The sequence below is a fragment of the Pongo abelii genome, chromosome 12 (assembly GCF_028885655.2).
Source record: "Pongo abelii isolate AG06213 chromosome 12, NHGRI_mPonAbe1-v2.0_pri, whole genome shotgun sequence".
Taxonomy (NCBI): Eukaryota; Metazoa; Chordata; class Mammalia; order Primates; family Hominidae; genus Pongo; species Pongo abelii.
Genome location: NC_071997.2, coordinates 96455123 through 96478287, shown reverse-complemented (window position 1 = coordinate 96478287; position 23165 = coordinate 96455123).

Genomic DNA, 23165 nt, shown 5'->3' with positions numbered 1-23165 from the left:
CAACTATTGTTTAAAATGGTATGTTGAAATCCCCTACCATCATTGTATTGCTATATAGTTCTTCCTTCAGTTCTGTTAATATTTGCTTTATATATTTAGATGCTCTGATGTTTAGTGCATATATACTTACAATTGTTATATCCTACTGACAAATTGACTCCATTGTCATTATATAATTATCCTCTTTGTTTCTTGTTGACAAGTTTATTACTTAAAGTTTTTCTGTCTGATATAAGTATAGCCACCTCTGCTCCCTTTTGATACCATTTGTATAGAATATCTTTTTCTATTTATTCACTTTTGGTTTATGAATCTCTTACAGGTAGCATAGTCTTGGATATTGGGTTTTTTTAATCTATTCATCCATGCTATTTCTTTTGATTGGAGAATTTGACCCATCTATATTTAAAGTAATTATTGATAGGTAAGTACTTACTATTGCCATTTTATCAATTATTTTCTCTTTTATACTTCCCTTGTTTCTTCTTCCCATTCTTTCTACGTGATTCGATTTTTTTTAAAATAGTGGTATACATTGATTTCTTTTCTTATTTTGTGTATCTATTGCAAGATTGTTTTTATTGTTTTTCATTTGTTTTTGCATGTGTGGTTACCATGAGGCTTACATAAACATCTTATATTTGTCTATTTTAAGCCTATAACAACTTAACTTCAATTGCATAGATAAACTCTACACTTGTGTTTCTCCATACTCCCCAGATTTTATTGATGTCACAATTTATATCTTTTATATTGTGTAGCCATTAACAAGTTACTATAGCTGTAGTTATGTTTAAAACTTTTGTTTTTTCATTTTTACACTAAATTTAAGATATTTGTGTACCACCATTACAGTATTAGAGTATTCTGAATTTGACTATATACTTACCTTTACCAGTGAGCTGTAACCTTTTATATGTTTTCATCTTACTAATTAATATCCTTCTGTTTTAACCTAAATAACTTACTTTAGCATTTCTTGTAAGGCAGGTCTAGCAGTAATCAACTCTCTCAGCTTTTGTTTGTCTGGGAAAGTATCTCTCCTTCATTTCTAAAGGACACTTTTGTATAGTATTGTTGGGTTCTTTTTCTTTCAGCATTTTAATGTATCATCCCACTCTCTCCTGGCCTGCAAGGTTTCTGCTGAGAAATTTTCTGATAGCCTTGTGATGGTTCCATCGCATGTTATGAGTTTTTCTCTTGCTTTTCTATTGCTGCTTTCAAATCTGCCTGAGTCTTGAGAATTTGATTATAACGTGTCTCAGTGTAATCATCTTGGGGCTTATCCTATTTGAGATCAAGGTTATAAAAAGTTATAAAATCTGGTAAAACGCTAAGGCATAAAGTTATTATATAAAAGATGGTAAAGTACTAAGGCCAGTTCACAAAAAACTATTTAACTGGCAACAAAATTCCACATTGTTAAATGGCTCCAAAGCTCTTCTGGGTCCTACGTGTCTTAGTACTTTCAGAGACTTAGTTCCCTTAGTTCCCAGTTCTGCTCTGAGCTGGGGCCCCCCTGAGCTATGACCCCGATCTCTGCAACTCCAGGCTGGAGAGCTGAGCAGCTGTTGGGAGTAGGGCCTGTGGAGGCTCTGTTGCTAGGCAGCTTACACCTCAGGAAAGCAAGATTTAAAACATGTGGACACATCAGTAATATTTACTGCCTTAATTTTCCCTCTTGTTTATACTCTAAGAGTCTAATTTTATAACACCTGATATTTTGCACTTAATGTCTTTCTAATATTTTTTTTCTGAGTCTTTAAGCGGCCAGTTTTTTAGAGCCAACCTGAGGAATTTTAATACGCAATTATAAACCCACAATGGTCCATATATTTGGTTCCTCCTTTTCTGCCACCAACAAATTGAACCCTGGAATCACCAATAATCCACTAGAAACATAAGTGTTGGTGATTCAATGTGAATGAAAGAAAGGAAAAGGGTAAAGAAAACTCAGACATATTGAAATCACAATATCTTGAAAATGTATGCATTCCAGATCTTCATTCATTCTTTTCTGGTTCATTCTCAGCTCCAGTGTAATCTATTCGCAGAGCTTTTCCTGATCCCACCTCCATCTCCAGGCTTGTTATGGGAGTCTCCTCTGTGCTTCTGTATTTCCTATGTCTCTCTCTATAATCGTCTTTACCGTATGGCATTTAAAACTATCTATTTATATGCCTGTCTCTTCCATTAGACTATAACCTTCTTAAAAGTAAGAACTTTGACTTATCTGTCCTTTAATCCCCAACACCTAGCACAGTACCTATATTTAGTAAGTGCTCAATACATTTTTATGAAAAAATGAGTGCCTATGAGGCACCAAACATTATGTTGGATATCTTATAAATATTTGGATGTATATAATATTACAAAGTAAAATCACATCTAATTCCAGCAAAAACCTTATGAGATAGGTATTCCTATAGCCAGTTTAAAGGGGTTACCATTGAAGGGATCCGAACTGGAATGAAATCCAGGTGACAGAAACTCCAAAGCCCAGTGCCTATCACCACTTCCTGTTGCTTGTGTGAGCTATTGCCACTGCAAGATGCTGCATTATTCACTTTTTCTTTCCCAGAATAAGCCATCTATTTGTTCTCTTCCATTAATAAATAACCAAGAATCAGTAAGATTTGCTTGCAATTATCTTGTCTTAAACATTACACTTAAGAATCTAGTCAAGTACCCATTTGTCTACTGATGTCCAAGTGACAGCATTAGCCATGTAGCTTCGATATAATAACTGAGACATAACTCTTTTAGAAATCTCATGAGCCCTTCAGTATAAGTTGTATAGGCTATATATGTAAAGCCCTGTCTTTTTTTGTTACTTATAAAATCTTGTTTTCATCTGCTGTATAAATGGCCTGGAGATGATGTAAAGATTCATCTGGCCCTTGTGGGCACCATCATCATGAATTAATAGATGAAATATAGTCTGCACACATACTTGGAAAACACCACTATTTGTATTCTCTATAGTCTTATATTTTCCATTCACAGGCTACAGGATCAGAAAGGAAATCTGGAATCATTACAAATGACAGCAGAAAAGCAGAGCTCATTCATTTCCAAATGGCAACAAATTGATCAGGAGACCAAGTTCAGTACTCTGGTGCCCTACTCCTGAGAGTGACAAGATTAAAAAGGATAAAACATTGCTGCTAAGGAGAGGAACCATCTCAGAAAACTTGGAAAGTGACTCCAGGACATATGGTCAAAGCATGGACTTCTAGTCAATTTCCCTGGTCTAGATGCAAGATGAGGTCATCCCCGAGGATCAAGATGAAAGCTCTGAGTTGGCATAAGTGTATGAGACACCTGGAAGGATACCCTGGATTGCTGTCTCAGGCAGAAGTTGCTTTCATGGTATCTAAGGTCAAACCAAGCATTTTTATTCTTGGAGGCCCAAGTTTAGTCCGTGTATGTGGGTCATTAAAACATTATTGTTAGAAGGGAGTCATTCATATCAACCAGTTTTCACCCTTTGAACTTTTGCCTTCAGTATCCTCCACGGGATATTAGGGCCCATTTGGAGACTACAAGTAGGAATCCATGTTTCCAGATGATCTAGGAACCTCATCCAAATAAAAGATCTTCATCCTCCTCCTTGGCAATTCTAACTCCGGTGACAAGCCCAAATTCAGGGCTCAATCAAGGAAATTGTTTCTGTCTAGTTCCCTTGCCTTGCTGTAAACTTAAAATCTGGCTCTATCGAAGAGTAACCAGTAATTGGACTCTTTAGATAAGTAAAACTTCTTCTTAGTTTTAGTGATTATTTTAGAGAGTAGGAAAATTTCTTCTTTAGTCCAACAGGAAGTAAGCACCCTATCTCTCCCTCACCTTCCATCTTCTTCTCCTCCTCTCTCTCTAATTCTTATTACTTTTTCTACATAATACTGTGTAAGTGACAACAGGTTGAAGAAGACAGTGCTTAGCAATACCATATATCTGCAGCTTAAGGTGTCACAAATTCAAACAATAAAAGAGGTTTTGTTACCAATGAGAAGAAACAGAAAAAAGACTCACCTAGAAGATTCCAAAAGATGCATATTTTACTAAAATTTTCTGAATGCCCTACTATGTTATGCAAAATGCTGTAAGTGTTGTGATGATGAAAACGTTCTGAGTTGCACGTAATGGCAACAGAATTTAAACTAACATATGCAAAGTCAAGGGAGTTTATTGGAAAACCTCTGAAGGGTTGCACCGAAGCCAGAATAAAGGATTCAGACTAGCTCAGGAATACAGCTGGGACTGGGGTATCTTCCGACCCAGAAGGACCAAATAGTGCATTAATCCTTTCCCAGGGAACCACAAAAAAATTTCTCTTCTCACAGTAATTTATTTCTTTTTTTTTCTCTATCTGCTTCATTCTTCTTTCTAACTGCAGACATTCTTCTGCTCATAAGTTTATAGGATAGACCCTGACCACTGATAATCACTTAGTTTTACACTCTATAGTATAAATACTCAGAAAGACATAACTCCCTATTTCTCTCTGCTCCCATCCAAATTTCTATTCAGACTCTTAAATGAGTCACTGAATTAAGTAACCCCTAAGTAGGCTTGAAGATAGTGAACTGCCAATAAGAAATATAATTTAACAGATTTCATGAAAAATATATGACAAAATTTCCATGACATCCTTAAGGATGTGATGATAAAATAAGAAATAAGATATTATATTAAAACCACAGGGTTTACATTATTGAAAAGTGCAATAGTTTGCACATTCCTAACTGGAATAGCAAAGACTTATGAAAAATGAAAACAGTAGAAAAACAAGAAAAATATTATTAAATATATGTAGGGGGTATAGCAGGAGGGTATTGGACACTCTGGGATGCAGACACAGAGATAAAGTTAGGAGGTGCAAGAAGTTTTTGAGAGGATAACACCTGAGAAAGACAAAAGGAGGAGGAAGTAGGATTGGGGAGGACAAAGCTCAGATCACAATGTAGATTTGACCAAATCTCAGCCAAACTAAAGGGAAGCTCTGCAGCAAAGATTGCCTGTTAGAGGAAGCCAGCATTGGATACAAATGACCAGGGCCTAGCATCCCTGCCATGCTTAGTTATTGACTGGGGGCTGCCAGAGATGAGTGTAGCCTTGGCTTGAAAGCTGAGGTGAGACCTGAAAGCATTTGCAGCAACAAATGGTCCGCTGACTGCACTCCCTGCAGCTGACTAGCAAATTCTTTCTCGAGGAGAGATTTAAGTGATACAACTCCACTTTAACAGTATATAAAAGTAGAATGACAGGAAAGTGGATAAAAGCTGGCATTCCTACCAACAAAAAAAGCATTTTCATTTTCTTGCACCTTTACCAACATTGAATATTATGATATGTGGGTGTGGTATTATTCTTTAGATGTTCAAGTTTACTAGTATAAAAATATGCATAGTATTTTCTTGTGTTTAAATATATACATATATATATGTATCTATATAAACTTCCATAACTATTGTTACAAAAAACTGTAGAATGATATTTGTCTTTTTTTTTAACTGCACAGAATCCATTTCTTTCTGTAAGAGCACTCTGTTTTTTGTTTTGTTTTGTTTTGTTTTGTTTTCTGGGAGAATCATCTCTCTTCCACACTGTACTGTCAATGAAAGAGAAATGCCAGTATTTAGGCTAAATTTTGTCTTCCCCCTCCTCCATAAAAATTATTATGTTAAGCCAGGCATGGTGGCTCACACCTGTAATCCCAGAACTTTGGAAGGTCGAGGTGGGTGGATCACCTGAGGTCAGGAGTTCAAGACCAGCCTGGCCAATATGGTGAAACCCTGTCTCTACTAAAAATACAAAAACTAGCTGGGTGTGGTGGTGCATACCTGTAAACCCAGCTACTCTGGAGGCTGAGGCACAAGAATCGCTTGAATCCAGGAGGCAGAGGTTGCAGTGAGCTGAGATCGCGCCACTGCACTCCAGCCTGGGTGACAGAGTGAAATTGCGCCTCAAAATAATAATAATAATAAAAGTTCTAACCCCCCGTACCTCAAAACATATACATATTTGAAGATAGGATCTTTAAAGAGGTAACTGAGTGGAAATGAGGTTATTAGGGCAGGCCCTAATCCAATGTGACTGGTGTCCTTATGAGAAGAGGAAATTGGGACACAGACACGTGCAGAGGGAGGACCATGTGAAGGCACAGGAGCAGAAGGTGGCCATCTGCAAGCTCAAGGTAAAGGCGTGGATCAGATCCTCCCCTCACAGCCCTGAGAAGGAACCAGCCCTGGTGACATCTTGATCGGGATCTTCCATCCTCTAGAAGCATGAGAAAATAGTGTATTTAAGCCACTCGGTCTGTGGTACTTTGCTGGGGTAGCCCTAGAGTACAGCCAGTTTTCTCATTCCCACTAGGAAAGAAAAGAGGAACAGATCCTTCCCTCACACTCCCAGGTGTAACTGGGGAGCCGGCACGTGATCTAAGCCCCACCAATCAGAAGACAGTTCTGAAGACACAGAATCCCAGAGTCATCCAGACAGAGGCACTGCAGAGGTTATTCATGGTTGTAGCAGTGGTGGTAGCAACATTGGCATTCTGCTAGGCTCACTCTGGCTCTGAACAGCTTGCTATGTTCCCTAACTTCTTAGACATCACCCCCACCTATCATCTGCTTCTTGTTTTTGTTCCCCTCTCCGACAATATCCCCCCAGTAAGTTCCCTAGTTAAGATTTGATTCTGTTGGTTTCAACCAGGAACCACAGCTGATACAGAAAGTCCATCATTACAAAATAAACCAATTAGGCAACAAAACTTAGGGTGGAGAATTCCTTCTGAAAATATTCCAATCAACAGAAAAAGAGGGAATCCTCCCTAACTCATTTTATGAGGCCAGCATCATCCTGATACCAAAGCCTGGCAGAGACACAATAAAAAAAGAGAATTTTAGAACAATATCCCTGATGAACATCGATGCAAAAATCCTCAATAAAATACTGGCAAACTGAATCCAGCAGCACATCAAAAAGCTTATCCACCATGATCAAGTGGGCTTCATCCCTAGGATGCAAGGCTGGTTCAACATACAAAAATCAATAAATGTAATCCAGCATATAAACAGAACCAAAGACAAAAACCACATGATTATCTCAATAGATGCAGAAAACGCCTTTGACAAAATTCAACAACCCTTCATGCTAAAAACTCTCAATAAGTTAGGTATTGATGGGACGTATCTCAAAATAATAAGAGCTATCTATGACAAACCCACAGCCAATATCATACTGAATGGGCAAAAACTGGAAGCATTCCCTTTGAAAACTGGCACAAGACAGGGATGCCCTCTCTCACCACTCCTATTCAACATAGTGTTGGAAGTTCTGGCCAGGGCAATCAGGCAGGAGAAAGAAATAAAGGGTATTCAACTAGGAAAAGAGGAAGTCAAATTGTCCCTGTTTACAGATGACATGACTGTATATCTAGGAAACCCCACCGTCTCAGCCCAAAATCTCCTTAAGCTGATTGATAGGCAACTTCAGCAAAGTTTCAGGATACAAAATCAATGTGCAAAAATCACAAGCATTCTTATACACCAATAACAGACAAACAGAGAGCCAAATCATGAGTGAACTCCCATTCACAATTGCTTCAAAGAGAATAAAATACCTAGGAATCCAACTTACAAGGGATGTGAAGGACCTCTTCAAGGAGAACTACAAACCACTGCTCAATGAAATAAAAGAGGATACAAACAAATGGAAGAACATTCCATGCTCTTGGGTAGGAAGAATCAATATCATGAAAATGGCCATATTGCCCAAGGTAATTTATAGATTCAATTTCATCCCCATCAAGCTACCAATGACTTTCTTCACAGAATTGAAAAAAAACTACTTTAAAGTTCATATGGAATGAAAAAAGAGCCCGCATTGCCAAGTCAATCCTAAACCAAAAGAACAAAGCTGGAGGCATCACACTGTCTGACTTCAAACTATACTACAAGGCTACAGTAACCAAAACAGCATGGTACTGGTACCAAAACAGAGATATAGACCAATGGAACAGAACAGAGCCCTCAGAAATAATGCCACACGTCTACAACTATCTGATCTCTGACAAAAAAAAGAAATGGGGAAAGGATTCCCTATTTAATAAATGGTGCTGGGAAAACTGGCTAGCCATATGTAGAAAGCTGAAACTGGATCTCTTCCTTACACCTTATACAAAAATTAATTTAAGATGGATTAAAGACTTAAATGTTAGACCTGAAACCATAAAAACCCTAGAAGAAAACCTGGGCAATACCATTCAGGACATAGGCATGGGCAAGGACTTCATGTCTAAAACACCAAAAGCAATGGCAACAAAAGCCAAAATTGACAAATGGGATCTAATTAAACTAAAGAGCTTCTGCACAGCAAAAGAAACTACCATCAGAGTGAACAGGCAACCTACAGAATGGGAGAAAATTTTTGCAATCTACTCATCTGACAAAGGGCTAATATCCAGAATCTACAAAGTACTCAAACAAATTTACAAGAAAAAAAAAACAAACAACCCCATCAAAAAGTGGACTAAGGATATGAACAGACACTTCTCAAAAGAAGACATTTATGCAGCCAAAAGACACATGAAAAATTGCTCATCATCACTGGCCATCAGAGAAATGCAAATCAAAACCACAATGAGATACATCTCACACCAGTTAGAATGGTGATCATTAAAATGTCAGGAAACAATAGGTGCTGGAGAGGATGTGGAGAAATACGAACACTTTTACACTGTTGGTGGGACTGTAAACTAGTTCAACCATTGTGGAAGTCAGTGTGGCGATTCCTCAGGGATCTAGAACTAGAAATGCCATTGGACCCAGCCATCCCATTACTGGATATATACCCAACGGATTATAAATCATGCTGCTATAAAGACACATGCACAGGTATGTTTATTGCGGCACTATTCACAATAGCAAAGACTTGGAACCAACCCAAGTGTCCAACAATGATAGAGTGGATTAAGAAAATGTGGCACATATACACCATGGAATACTATGCAGCCATAAAAAAGGATGAGTTCATGTCCTTTTTGTAGGGACATGGGTGAAGCTAGAAACCATCATTCTCAGCAAACTATTGCAAGGACAAAAAACCAAACACCGCTTGTTCTCACTCATAGGTGGGAATTGAACAATGAGAACACATGGACACAGGAAGGGGAACATCACACAACGGGGCCTGTTGTGGGGTGGGGGAGGGGGGAGGGATAGCATTAGGAGATATACCTAAAGTTAAATGACGAGTTAATGGATGCAGCACACCAACATGGCACATGTATACATATGTAACAAACCTGCACATTGTGCACATGTACCCTAAAACTTAAAGTATAATGAAAAAAAAGAAAAAAGAAAAAAAAAACTTAGGGTGGAGAAAGTGATCATTGATGGGGTAACAAATAAAAATATTATTTTCCTTCCTCAAAACAAAACAAAATGAAAAAGCATTTCAGGAGGAGGTAGATATAAATTGTTGCTTTTTTTTTTTTTAGATGGAGTCTTGCTCTGTCACCAGGCTGGAGTGCAGTGGCGCGATCTCGGCTCACTACAACCTCCACCTCCCGGGTTCAAGCCATTCTCCTGCCTCAGCCTGCCAAGTAGCTGTGACTACAGACGTGCGCCACCAAGCTGGGCTAATTTTTGTATTTTTAGTAGAGACGGGGTTTCACCAAGTTAGGCACGCTGGTGTCAAACTCCTGACCTCAGGTGATCCACCTGCCTCGACCTCTCAAAGTGCTGGAATTACAGGTGTGAGCCACCGCGCCCAGCCAAATTGCTGTATTTAATGGCTCAAAAAGCAACATTCGAGGCATTACTGCTGAGACTTTCCCATAAATATTATGCTACACAGATCATGTCTGCTTTTTCAAATTTTAAACCATTCTTTATAAACTAAAAATTTAATACATATATACACATATATATATATATATGTATTAAATGCAGTGGTGTGATCTTGGCTTACTGCAACCTCCACCTCCTGGGTTCAAACGATTCTCCTGCCTCAGCCTTCAGAGTAGCTGGGACTACAGGTGCCTGCCACACACCTGGCTAATTTTTGTATTTTTAGTAGAGCCGGGGTTTCACCATATTGCCCAGGCTAGTCTCCAGCTCCTGACCTCAGGTGATCCTCCCACCTCTGCCTCCCAAAGTGCTGGGATTACAGGCATGTGCCACTGCACCCAGATATACATTCTTGCTTGCCTTCTTCCTCATTTCACTCTAGCAAGCCACAGGTAAAGATTTGTAAAACTTACCAGACTTTTCACAATTTGTTGTGGCATTTAAATTTTGGGGGGAGAAATTTTCCATTCATATTTTGAAAAGGAAGAATACAAATCAACGTCCTCCTGCACTGCCCCACAGACCAGAGCTCACAAATATAAAATCTCACTATCTCAGAAGCCTCAGGTTACACAGAAAAGTGCATATTACCTGGATTCAATACTACTTAAATAATTATATGCTAATAATGTTGATTAATGTTGCCTTTCTACTTAGAAATAAATTTTAGAGTAACTTTCCTTACTCATATTTGGTGAATAATTTTTTCAGGGCCTCGACAAAGGCATAGGAAGTATCCTTTTCAAATTAAAAAGGCACAAAACTGAAAGAGATAACCAATGTGTTAGACACAAGCTACAATTTAAAATGGCACTGACTAACACAGAATTAAAAACAAAAGATGACATTTTAAAATTTTGTGAATTATTTTAAAATCTTAAATTTAGTACCAAAATTCCAATGACAATACATGTGTTTTCAAGATGTTCAAGGCAAACAATCTAACTGAGCAAGGTATAAGGAAACTAATTGAGATATAGAGAACATAGAAAACAATTTCCTATTTTTATAAGAGCATAGATGTTCATGTCCTTTGTAGTGACATGGATGAAATTAGAAATCATCATTCTCAGTAAACTGTCACAAGAACAAAAAACCAAACACCGCATATTCTCACTCATAGGTGGGAATTGAACAATGAGAACACATGGACACAGGAAGGGGAACATCACACTCTGGGGACTGTTGTGGGGTGGGGGGAGGGGGAGGGATAGCATTGGGAGATATACCTAATGCTAGATGACGAGTTAGTGGGTGCAGCACACCAGCATGGCACATGTATACATATGTAACAAACCTGCACATTGCGCACAGGTACCCTAAAACCTAAAGTATAATAATAATAAATAAATATATATATATATATATAAATAAATAAATAAGTAAAAAGAAAATGTGGCATATATACACCATGGAATACTACTCAGGCATAAAAAAAATAAAATAATGGCACTTGCAGCAAAAAAAAAAAAAAAAGCATAGATGTGTGTGTGTATACATACTTGTGTGTGCTCATGTGTGTAAATACATGAAATCAGGATCAGAAAGATAAGCACTAAATTGTTGAATGCTTAGCTAAAAACAGGAGTGTTTTGGAAGATGGAGTGAAATAAAAGAGGCTCTTATTTTATTCTAGATATTTGTTAGTTATGAAACTTTTACAGAAAGAATTTTTATGTATTAATTGTATAAGAAAAGATTAATTAATCAAGTATATAAAGTGCATGTTAAGAACTTTGAATTTCACCTTATGCTTCAAGGTAAAATTTGTATGCCCAAATTACAGGAAGAATTAGCCCTGTCCCTTCACTGAGCTCACCAAACCTCATCAGGAAAAATGTATTTGATCCTCAGAAGAATGTTTGCCAAAGTAAGGTGTATACAAGGAAGGAAAATCATAATTGTTAGGGGTTTCGAATCTATTTCATAAGTTGAAAGAAACTGAACTGATTAACGCAGTGAAGAATAAATCAAAGAGTGATTAAGACTTTGCAAATATTTTAAATGACATTAAGCAAAGGAGTCAAAAGGTTTAACTAAAGGATATAACCAGCATCAGTGGAAGTATAAGGAGGCGGATTTTTCTGTCACTATCAGAAATTCTAACAATTACAGCTGCCCCAAAATGCAGTGTCATTATGAGGTAATTAACTCCCCGTCTCTGAGTGGGGCTAGGTGACCCACAAAGATGCTGTAGAAAGAACGCTTGTACTTTAGTGTTGTACTAACTATATAATGTCTAGGCTTGTTCTCTAATAAATTTTATCTGGAATACCCTTTCTTCATAGATTCAAATTATCATGCTCATGTTCTGTATTAGTTTCCAAGGACTGCCATAAGAAACTACCCTAACTGGGTGGCTTAAAAGAGAAACATATTGATTCACAGTTTTAGGAACTAGAAGTTTGAATCACAACGCCGTCAGGGCCATCCTCCCTCCAAAGGCTCCAGGGAAGAACGCTTACTATGTTTTCTAACTTGTGATGATTGCTGTCAAACCTTAGTATTCCATGGCTTTTAGATGCACCACTCTGACCTCTGCCTCTGTATGTCTGTGTCTCTGTTTATTCTTACGAAAACACCAGTCATCGAATTTGAATTCGATGGCCTTCTCCCCTGTATGTCTGTGTCTCTATTTACTCTTACGAAAACACCAGTCATCAAATTTGAATTCATCCTAATCCAGGATAACTGCATCTTAATTTAAGCAATTTCATCTGCAAAGACCCTATTTCCAAATAAGGTCACATTCTGAGGTTCCAGGTGGACATTTTTTTTGAGGTGGGGAACACTATTCAGTCCAGTGTTTGTTGAAATTATGAATTTTGGAACATTTTATTCTGAGTGTGTTGATGCTGTACTTGAAGCCCAATCTTACACCCATAATTCTGAAGGTAAATGGAAAAACCATGGAGATTGGAAATGGAAGAGAAAGCGTAGGTACTGTATACGGAAGATGCAGAAAAACTTGAGATGAGGAGCAGAAATAAGTATGGATGACTATGCTTTAGATTCTTCTGAAGCAAAGTACAAGACTGAAGCAAAGTACGAGATCTTCTGTAAAATTGGTATGATTTTTTATAACTGTAATTTGAATATTCTTGGATGCCATTTACATGGCATCATGTATAATAGATATGTTAATATTAGTTTGCTTTCTTTGTAATCAAAGATAATGCTACCAAGAAAGTAACCTATTAGTGTTTATAAATGTGGACTCTTGGCCATCTCTCTATGAACAGTCATTTCCTGGCATCCCACTACAGCAAATTATTGAGAGCTGGAATGATTCCCAAGAAACTATATTGAAATTTACTCTATTTTCTCATTAAAGTCAGACAATTGCAGTGTAGAGTATAAATTATGCCTCCATTTAAATTACATGTTTTCCTTTAAACAAGGAAGAATTCCTTCCTATTGCAATCTTCGTAAGTCTATCTATAAATCCATAAGCGAAAGGGAGAGTTTTAAAAAAATATTCCCAAATAAATTTTAGCATGAAATCTTGCAATACGCTAGCATTACATTCAATCTTGCCTAATTGAGAAATGACTATTCCATATAAGTGATTTTTCTAGTTAATTGTCAAAAACTCCTAATAGAGTTGCTCTCTTTGAAATCTTAACTATTTTTATGAGACCGCCCCTTAAATGTATTCAACTGGCTTATATTCATGAGTAAATCTTAGTACATTATATTTAATACTATTTTCATGGTTTCAATTGAAAGTTACATATTTGCAGTGGGCCGAGTGGTGGCTCTGAAAAATTCATATTGTGAAGCCTTGACCCCCGGTATCTCAGAATGTGAATGTAGTTGGAGATAAGGTCTTTAAAGAGATGATTGAACTGGGAGGAGTGGCTCACGCCTGTAATCCCAGCACTCTGGAAGGCTGAGGCGGACGGATCGCTGGAGCTCAGGAGTTTGAGACCAGCCTGGCCAACATGGTGAAATCCCATCTCTACTAAAAATACAAAAATTAGCCAGGCACAGTGGTGTGCACCTGTAGTCCCAGCTACTTAGAAGGCTAAAGCAGGAGAGTTGCTTGAGCCCAGGAGGTAGAAGTTGCAGTGAGCTAAGTTTACACTATTGTACTCCAGCCTGAGTGACAGAGCCAGACCCTGTCTCAAAATAAATAAAAATAAAGAGATGATTGAGTTAAAATGAGGCTGTTAGGGTGGGCCCTAATCCAAATTTATAAGAAGAAGAAATTTGGACACAAAAGAAATATCAGGCATGCATGCACACACAGAGGAAAGACCATGTCCTCACATGCAAAGCACATGTTCTCACACAGCAAAGAATGTGGTCATCCGCAAGCCAAAAAGACAGGTTTCAGAAGAAATCAAACCTGCCTACACGTTGTTCTTTAACTTCTAGCCTCTAGGAATATGAGAAAATAAATTTCTGATGATTAAACCCTCAGTCTTTGGTCTTTTGTTATGGCAGCCTGAGCAAACTAATACAATCTCTTAACTTCTGAAACCCGCAAATAATACCTTACATAACAAAGGAGTGAATAGTACTTTATATGGCAAAGAAGTGATAAAGTTAAAGATCTTAACGGGGAGAAAAGCAGATCCAGGATTATGTGAGTAAGCTCCAAATGCCGTTACAAGTATCTTTATAAGTGAGCAACAGGTGGAGTTTAAAGACACACAGAAGAAAAGAGTGTGAAGAGATCTGTCAAAGAAAGCCCACAGCCATTAGAAGCTGGAAGAGGCAAGGAAGAGACTCTCCTCTAGAGGATCTGGGGGGAGCATGGTCCTGCCAACTTCTGGCTTCCAGACCTGTGAGAGAATAAATTTCTGTTTTTTTAAACCACTAAGTTTGTGGTTATTTGTTAATAACAGCCCTGGGAAACTAACACAACAGTATATTTGATTTTGATATAGTCATGTCCTCATGACTCTTAGCATATGGAGAATTTCTAATTGACTCTAGACTACACTGCAGTTATAATTGCACTGGAAGTATTTGCTCTTTTCTGACACTATCACTGATAAATATGTTATTTTTATAATTCATTAATTCAAGACAAATTAATGCATCACAAATTATTTAAGAGTCAAAGTGCCTTATGGCCTTTCCTTTCCTCAACTTTTCTAATCTATTTTTTCCATACATGTATTAAATACAAAGCTCCACATATTTAAAGTTTAAAACTAGATTTCCTTTAAATCAGTATTAGACAGCAAGGGGCACTCTATCTTCTATGTGAGGTAAAGTTTATGGCTTCACAAGTATCGTTTTCCTTTTTTAACAGCATTTTGCTTAATTTTCAATGAGTTTGTTGTTATTTACCATATTTTTGAGGTTTTCAGAAGTCTGATCACAGGCTACTAGCAGATTAGTGTCAATTTATCAAAAACATTTTCTAAACAAATATTGTTTTATGTCTTCACACAAAGAAACTTTACCCCGCAAGTGTACTATTTAATACCTTTATTGATTCTTTCAGACTCTGTTTAAAATCTTAAAAATCTAGAACAAACGTTTTAATTCATTTAAGGCCAAGATCAGAGTTTGGATTGCCAATATAAAAGTAAATTTATCTTCATAAAATTAGGTTTGCTTCAGTATAATTTTAGCTAAACATAGAATTACAGGGCTCAATAAAGAAAAAGTTCATTTGGAAAACAATACAGTTTAAAATTTTTCTGTGATAAGTTAGTAACCAAGGACAATCAACCTCAATCTTATAAATATTTCATATGTAGCTACTTGATGCCATGCACACTGCTAAGAGCTGATAGGGATTTATAGATGAGTAAGACATCTTGCCTTCAAGGAGTTAATAGTCAAGAGAATGGTTTGCAGAGAGACTGATGTCAAATGAATGTGGTCTTGTAATTTCACACTTTGAGTCTTCAACAAATAGACCCCACAATTCTAAAAATATATCAGAGAAAGAAAAAAATGATAAAAAGAAAAGAAAAAGATCAAAATAGTGTTCAAATATAAATGTATATCCCTACTCATATCTGTATCTATCTATTGGTGTCGTGTGTGTGTGTGTGTGTGTGTGTGTGTGAGAGAGAGAGAGAGACAGAGAGAAAGAGAATCTCCAGATCTGCAGAGTTCCTGGACTAGAAGTTAGCAAAGGCAGCCATTTGCTTTGGATCTTAGTGAATGAAAGGAATAGAAGTGCTTCATGAATACAAGATCAATGTAAGCCTTACTGTTCAAAGCTGAGACTGGAATAAGACTCCAACACCTGTGAAAGGAGCCTGAAAACCCCTGTACTTAAAACTACCTGGGGCCATAATTTATGTAAACCTGTGTATCTAAAGGAGACAGATCTGACCTCAAGGTCAAGAACAGGAACATATTGTCATCTGGTTTGTTGACTGGATCTGCAATATTATCACTATCAGAACAGGACATGAAGTCAGTGAATTTGAAAACAGAAAATTAATACCAAAAATCAACAAAACAAAATATGATTCTTTGAAATGATCAATAAAATTGATACACCTGTAACTATGTTAATTAAGATTAAAAAGAGAAACGACACAAATTGTCAATATCAGAAATGAAAGAGGAACATCACTACACATCCCATGGACATTAAATGGATAATAAAGAAATATTATGAACAACTCTATGCCCACAAATCTTATAACCTAGATGAAATGGACCAATTTATTGAAAGACACAATCTGCCAAAACTCACAAAAGAAAAAATAAACAATTTAAATAGCCCAATATCTAGTAAAGAAATTGAATCAGTAAATAAAACCTTCCAAAACAGAAAGAACTAGACCTAGATAGGTTAACTGGTGAATTCTATCAAACATTTAAGGAAGAAATTAAACCAATTTTCTACAATCTCTTCCAGGAGATAGGAGCAGAGGGAATACTTTCTAACCCATTCTATGAGACCAGCATTAGCCTTATACCAAAGCTAGACAAAGATATTACAAGGAAAAAAACTACAGACTAAAATGTCTCGTGAATATAGATGCAAATATCCTGAAAAAAAATTAGCAAATTGAAACCTACCATGTATAAAAAAGAATTATACAACATGACCAAATGGGATTTATCCCAGATATGCAATAGGGGTTCAATGTCCAAAATCAATTAATGTAATCCATAAAATGAACATGCTAAGAAGAAAAGTCACTTAACCATATCAATAGATACAGGAAAAAGCATTGGACAAATTCAACACCCATTCATGATAAAATCTCTCAACAAACTAGGAAGAGAGAGGAACTTTCTCAACTGAACAAAAATATCTTAAAAAATTTTTATAAAACCCTACATCTAACTTCATACTAAATAGTGAGAAACCTAACTCTTCCCACTATGGTCAGGAACAAGGCAAGGATGTCCCGTCTCACCACCGATTTTCAACATTGTACTGGAAGTCCTAGCCAATGTAATAAGACAAGAAGAGAAAACAAAAGATATATTGAATGGGAAGAAAAAAATAAAACCCTCTTTGTTTGCAGTTGGCAAAATTGTCTATGTAGAAAAATACAAAAGAATTCACACAAAAAAATCCGGACTAATACACAATTATAGCCAGGTTGCAGGATACAAGGTTGATGTACAGATGCTGATCATTTTCCTATATACCAGCAATGAGCAAGTGGAATTTGAAATTAAAAACACAATGCCATTTACATAAACTTAATAAAATATGTATAAAATCTATATTCGGAAAACTACAAAAGTCTAATGAAAAATTTTAAAACTAAACAAATGGAGAGACATTTTGTATTTATGGATAAGAAGACTCAGCAGTGTCAAGATATCAGTTTTTCCCAAGTTTATCTACAGAGTCAGTGCAACCCCAGTCAAAAATCCCAACAGTTATTTCATAAATATTAACAAACTGATTTAAAATTCTGTATAGATAGACAAAAGACTCACAATAGCTAACACTACATTGAAGAAGACCAAAGTCAGAAGACTGACATTACCAAACATCAAAATTTACTACAAAGCTACAGTAATCCAGACAACATAATATTAGTGAAAAAATAAATAGATCACTGAAACCAAATGGAGAACCCAAAGACAGGCCCACATATAATCAACTGATCTTTGACAAAGAAGCAAAAGCAATACAATGGAGAAAAGATAATCTTTGTAGGCCAAGGCAAGAGGATCACCTGAGGTTAGGAGTTTGAGACCACCTACCCTGGTCAACATGGTGAAACCCCGTCTCTACTAAAAAATACAAAAATTAGCCAGGTGTAGTGGCCTGTGCCTGTAATCCCAGCTACTCAGGAGGCTGAGGGAGGAGAATTGTTTGAACCTGGTAGGCAGAGGGTGCAGTGAGCCGAGATCATGCCACTGCTCTCCAGCCTGGGTGACAGAGCAAGACTCCATCTCAAAAAAAAAAAAAAAAAAAGATAATCTTTTTAACAAATGATACTGCAATAACTAAACATTCAATGAATGTAGACACAGACCTTAAATCCTTCACAAAAAGCTCAAAATTGATTATAAACCTAAATGTGAAACACAAAACTTTAAAACTCAACTACTAGAAGATAACATAGGAGAAAAGCTAGATGTTATAGAATATGGCAATGACTTTTTTGATATAACACCAAAGGCACAATCAATGAACAAAACAACTGATAAGCTAGACTTCATTAAAACTGAAAACATCTGCTCTACAAAAGACATTATTAACAGAATGAGATGACAAGCCACAGACTAGAAGAAAATATTTGCCAAAATATTTATCCTTTACCGGATATAGAACTATTACCCAAAATATACAAAGAACATTTAAACCTCACCGATAAGAAAACAAAGCAACATGATTTTAAAATGGGCAATTGTGCGTGGATGGCTTGAGCAATCATCTGTCTGCCTGGGTGAGAGTGAGACCCTGTCTCAAAAAAAAAAAGGTGGGGAGACAAAACATCTGAACAGACACCTCACCAAAAAAAGACATACAGATGGCTAATAAGCATATGAAAACCTGCTCAACTTCATTGATATTAGGCAACTGCAAATTAAAACAACAATGAGACACTACTATATACCTATTAAAGTGGCTAAAATCTGAAATACCAATACCACCAAACGCTGGTGAGGATATGCAGTAACAGGAACTCTCATCCTTTGCTGGTGAAAACACAAATTGTACAGCTACTTTGAAGCCAGTTTAGCAGCTTCTTACAAAACTAGAGATACTCCACATACGATCCAGCAATCATACTCCTTAGTATTTACACAAGGGAGTGGACAACTTGTGTTCACACAAAAGTACATACACCAGTGTTTATAACAGCTTTATTCATAATTGCCCAAACTTGGAAGCAACCAAGATATCTCTCAGCAGAAGAATGGATACAACACTGTGATATACAGAGACAATGGAATTTTATTTACACTAGAAAGAGATGAACTATCAAGCCATGAAAAGACATGGAGAAACCTTAAATGCATATTACCAAGTGAACAAAGCCAATCTGAGAAGGATACATACTTCATGATTCCAACTATTTGACATTCTGGAAAAGGCAAAGCTATGGAGACACAAAAAGATCAGTGGTTGCCAGGGGTTAAGGGAGAGGGAGAGATGAATTGCAGAGCACAGAGGATTTCCAGGGCAGAGATACTACTCTGTATGATACTATAATGGTAGATACGTATCATAATACATTTGTTAAAACCCATAGAAGGTATGACACCAAATGTAACTCCATTGTAAATGATGTGGTGATAATGATAAATCAAGACGAGTCCATTGATTATAACAAATGTACTATCGTGTAGGATATTAATGAGGAAGGTTATACATGTGGGGGCAGGATGTATAAGTGGATCAAATGTCCGTCAACAGATGAATGAATAAACAAAATGTGGTATATGTACAATGGACTATAATTCAGCCTTAAGAAGGAAGTTCTGACCACATGCAATAACATAGATGAACCTTGAGAAAATTCTATTAAGTTAAATAAACTAGTTACAATAAGACAAAAACTATATGATTGCGTTAATATGAAGTATCTAGAATAGTCAAATTCATAGAGACAGAAAGTTGAATTGCTGGTTGCCAGGGGCTACATAAAGCAATATATTAGTTTACTATGGCCGCCATAACAAAATACCAAAAACTGACTTGCTTAAACATCAGAATTTATTTTCTCACAGTTCTGGAGGCTAGAAGTCAAAGAATAAGGTGGCAGGTTTGCTTTCTGCTGAAGCCTCTTTTCTTGGCATCTTGCAGATGACTACCTTCTTGCTGTGTCCTCACATGGTCTTTTCTGTGTGTATGCATGCAACTCTGGTGTCTCTTTTTGCGTCCAATTTACTTCCTCTTATAAAGAGACCAGTCAAATTGGATTAAGGCCCACCATAACAGCCTCATGTAAACATAATCATCTCTTTAAAGACCCTATTTCCAACTACAGTCACATTCTAAAATACAGGGGTTAGAACTTCAACATGTAAATTTTGGAGTGACTCAATTCATCCCATAATGGAGAAATAGAAAGTGGCTGTTTAATAGGTATAGAATTTCAACTTTGCAAGATGAAAAAGTTCTGGAGATTGGTTGCAAAACAATTTAAATATATTTAACACTACTCACTATACACTTAAAAATGGTTAACACGGTAAATTTTATGTGTATTTAACCACAATTAAAAATATTAAGTTTTCGAAAAGGTTAAAATATACCTGATTTAAAACAACAGAGGAAAGAACCAGGGAAACTGAAGTGAAATCAATAGAAATTGCTCATTCGCACAACAGAGAAAAAATGAACCTCAAATAAACAAACAAAACCCCAGAGCGCTGGGGACCTATGGGATGAGATCCTAAAATCTAATGTTTTTATTTTTGTAGTCCAATAAGGAGAAAAGAAGGAGTCGAGATTAAAAAAAAAAGTGAAGCTAAAAATAATATTTAAAGGAAAAAATTCTAGTGTTTGACAGCATGGTAGGGTGACTACAGTTAACAACAATATATTATATATTCAAAAATAACTAGAAGAGAACATTTAAAATGTTCCCAACACAATTAAATGATAAATATTCAAGGTGACAGATATACTAAATACCCTGACTTGATCATTACACATTATTTGCATATGATTTGTTTGCATTTACATATGATATTCTGTGTCAGATGCAAACATATCATATTCTGTGTCAGAATATCATATGTAAAAGATAAATATGTATAAATATTGTATAGCAATAAAAAGCAAAAATGAAATGTTCACAAAATCCACAAATGTGTAAAAAGAATTATGCTCCATGACCAAATTAGAGTTATTCCAGGTATGCAAAGCGGTTTCATCATTTGAATATCATTTTAATATATCATATCAGCAGGATAAAAAGAAAAAAAATATGGTCATATCAGTGGATGCAGAAAGAGAATTTGACAAAATCCAATACCTATTGATGACAAAAACTCTCAGCAAACCAGAAGTAGAGAAGAATTTCCACACCTTGATAAAAAACATTTTTAAAAAAAAAACTTACAGCTAATATCATACTTAATGGTGAAAGATTGAATGTTTTCTAAGATTAGAAACAGATCAAGGATGTCTACTCTCACTGCTCCTACTCAATATATTACTGAGATTTTTAGCCAGCACATAAGGAAAAAAAATGAAAAGAAAGAAAATAAAAAATAAAAGGCATATAGATCAAAAAAGAAGAAATAAAAATCCCTTTCTATTTGTAGATGATATGATTGCCTACATAGAAAATCTTAAGCAATCCATAAATAAATAAATAAATCCTCTTAGTACTAAGTGAGTTTAGCAAAGTCTCTGAATACAAAGTGAACACACAAAAATCGGTTGGGTTTTTGACAATCATGTTAACAATGATAATGCGGAAACCAAAATCAAAAACACAACACCATTGTTAACTATTACAAATAAAATGAAATACTTGGATATAAATCTTTTTTAAAAAGTACAGAATCTGCATGCTGAAAATCACAAAATGCTGATTAAAGTAATTAAAGAGGACCTAAATAAATGAAGAGACATTGTGTGGTTCATTGATTAGAAGACTCCACAAAGATATCAATTATTTCCAAATCAATCGATAATTTTAATGTAATTTCTATTAAAATCCTAGCAGAGCTTTTGTACAATAGACAAGTTCATTTTAAATTTTATGTGGAAAGGCAAAAGACCCAGAATAGCTAAAAACAATTTTTCAAAATATAATTAAGTAGAAAGAATCACTGTACATGCTGTTAAGTTTGCTATATAGCTACGGTGCTTAAGACTGTATGGTATTGGCATATTGATAGACATAGCAATGAGATGAGAATAAGAAACCCAGAAATAGACCCACACAAATGTTCCTAACTGATTTTTTAACAAAGGTTTAAAATTAATGCAACAAATGGTACTGGAGCTTTTTAACATTCATTGCAAAAAAAAAAAAAAAATGAACTACCGCCACCTAGACTTACATCTTATACAAAATCTAACTCAAAATGGATTATGAACAGTCAACAATAATTCAATTAGAAAATGGGCAAAAGACTTGAACAGACATTTCACTGAAGAGAATATAAAGCTGACAAATAAGCACATAAGATTTTCAACATCATTAGCCATTATTAGGAAAATGCTAATTAAAATTACAATGAGATATCACAACACACCTATAAGAGTGACTAAAATAGAAAGTATGATAGCACCAAATGATGGTGTGGCAGTAGAGACACTAGATCACTCATACTCATGGTGGAAACATAAAATGGTATGACATCAGAACATCTTAGAGTTCTGGTTTTCATAAACCCCTAACTGTTTCTGGTGACCAAGGATTTAATTTTCTTTCTTATGGGTTCAGATCAAAATTTAATCCTGCATTATCTTAGTCTTCCATTTTACAGGAACCACAAAAACTTGTTTGAACTTCCTAATTCACACATACACACATATATACATATCAAGCAAAACTCTGTATATTTAAAAAATAAAGTTTTTTAAAATTAAATACATCTATCTGTGTGTGTATACTCAAATGCACATACAAACAACTTTATTTTTTTTAAATGTGTAGAGTTTTTCTGAAAATAAAGATTTTGTTTATTTTCATTTTGTTCTTTTTACCTTTCTAAATTTAAAATATAAAAATAAACGTCATTTTTAAAAATACATAAATGTGTTTGATATCAACATAACCTTCAGGAACTAAGATAATTCCTACATTTATCATCTTCATTTATCATCTTTTATTTAACTTTTAAAAATAACAAAAATTTCTTTCCTACCTCTTTATTCCATTCCTCAACATTATCCATATGTTAATTTTTCATTAATCAGAATAGGACTTGGATCACTTAAAG